Source organism: Lottia gigantea (genome assembly GCF_000327385.1).
Source record: "Lottia gigantea unplaced genomic scaffold LOTGIsca_295, whole genome shotgun sequence".
Taxonomy (NCBI): Eukaryota; Metazoa; Mollusca; class Gastropoda; family Lottiidae; genus Lottia; species Lottia gigantea.
The window spans coordinates 8537-11050 of record NW_008708966.1 but is presented as its reverse complement, the minus strand read 5'-3'; positions in this window follow the sequence as shown (position 1 = coordinate 11050).

Below are 2514 nucleotides of genomic sequence, written 5' to 3'. Positions count from 1 at the left end.
GTGATCATTTATATTGATGAGATCTTGGACATTTTCGAATTTGATATTTCGATGAACGGTCTTTCAGTTATTGCCCTTGACTTAGGAAAACGCGTCTAAATTTGTTTGTGAACACATTAGAGACTACAGTTTTCAATTGATTTTAATGAAACGTGGTGTGATCATTTGTGACAGCTGCCAGTTGGCGTATGTTACCTTGCCTGGCAAACTATCTTTTAAGTTATCAGACGGCACCCTGTCATAGATATCGAACAAAAACATTAATTGTCCTTGTTCTTCGAATCATTAAGGGGATCCGAACAGAAACAGGGCCTCGTTTTGTTGAAACATTGCTTGTGAAATGTACTGCTGTGTTGGCGACTGATTGTATGTTTTTGTTCGTTACTATTTTAGTTTAATTCATTTCAGGTTAGAAAGGGTAAATCGTCTGGTAATTTACCTACCCACTAATAGCACTGCCACAATAGGAGTGTTCTGGGGTCATGGCCTGTATGACTCTACAGATCCTCCTATTCACAGATGAAAAACAGATGAAGCGGCGCGCGCCAACAGATGAAGAGGAACAGATGAAGAACAGATGAAGAGGAACAGATGAAGAAGTAGGGCGATTCCTCCGCCGAATTTTGGTAAGTTGATCTTGAAATTTTTTAGACTGGCTGTAGCTCATTTAATTTGAGCCTTGGAATCTTAACTTCATTTGCTTTCCATCTAACAAATGATACTAAATGATACTTAATGTAATTCAAATTCAAATTTGAATTGGAATGGATGATTTTTTCACCAATTTTGATAAGTTGATCTTACAGATGAAAAAGGAGCCGTGATCCCTTAAACCGTTATTTAGTAAGACCTAAAGTTTCAAACATTTGAGAACAGACTGTACTTCATTCATTAGAGTGCTGGAATCTTGAATTCATTGGTTTTCCGTGAAACAAATTATGGCATATGGTTCTATTTTAAAATGATAAAAAAATGCTGATGATTTTTAAGAACTGATTCGAGTCAACCTGTCTGTAAATATGAATATACATTGAGGTTTGACCAATACCGAGTTGTTACTCTTGTAAAAAAGATCAAGTATTTTTGTATATTCTTATTGATGTATCACACCATAAAAGGAAGTAAATACTGTTTGATGACGTCAATAATCGTCAAATATGCTTATATTACATCGTGCAATTCAATGCTTTCAGTGCCTCCAATACCCATACGTTCTTTATAGAAAACATCTTTACGTTGCTTATAGATCAGGTCCACTCTTTGCATCTGATTTTCACAAATCGTCTACAGGGTAGAATTGATTTTTGCTGGCTATATAGAGGTGGCGATTGCTGCTTGCGATGCAGGTCTTGCTTACTCTTTTTATACGCCCACACGTAAGTATGGGCGTATATTGCGGTTGCTCCTGTCGGTCCGTCCGTAAGTCCGTCCGTCCGTCGGTCTACCGGTCCGTCCTTTCACATTTACTTCGAGCTCACTCTACCGGCTACAATTCTCTTAAAGATTCTTTTTATCTTTTGTATGCGTGTCAATATCATTATGAAGATGTGTACTATTGAATTTGGTGATGATCCAATGATTTTATTCAAAGATACCCCAAAAAACTCTGATATCGCGTTTGTTTGTTTGTTTTTTTTTTCACTTTTTTGGCTTGTGCTCACTCTACAGCCTACAATTCTTAATGGAATCTTTTGATATTTTATATGTGTGTCAATATCATTATGAAGGTGTGCACTATTGAATTCGGTGAGGATCCGATGATTTTCTTGAGAGATATAGCATAAAACTCTGATATCGCGGTTTTTTTTCACTTTTTTCGCTCGTGCTCACTCTACAGTTCACATTTAGCTCCTTATCAAGCTGCTGGTGGGCCTATTTTTTTTGCGAGACTTGCCGCAAGCCTAGGTTTCAAATGCTGCCTTTGAATTCAAAGCAGTTAAAAATTATGTTTTCATTATGACATTTTTACCTTTTGGCGTAGTTACCTGCTACCTGCAGTGGCTCAGTGAAAACTTGCTAACCTGAAATCCAGGGATTCATCGAGACATACATAGAGATAATAACTGCAAAATTTTAATTAAAGGGGAATGGGGGGAGGTTCTTGATTCCTTGGACATATTTGAACTTATAAGACCTAAAAGCAAGTCGTTACAATGAATGTATCCGGCTTATCTGAAACTATCCCTTCAACCCGAATTATCCTCATTTAGTCAGTTATTTACCCATATTCTGAGAGGCTGGCACAGTCACTGCAGCCACAAGTTGGTTAAGCTGCTATAGGCCTGATTGACTTTTGTTTACTATGACTGCTTCATGCACACTTACATTATAAAGTATGTAGCTAATGAGATGGAATTTTAGGAATATTTGTATGCTGAAGTAAATCATGCATTCTTTAAAAAAAATATTCATCCGTTCATTCTCAAATATATGCACAAGGTCTTTTTTAAGGTCAATTCAGAGTGTTTGGATTTTTACACCCACCGGTTTCAAATGTCAACAGTTACTAGGTAG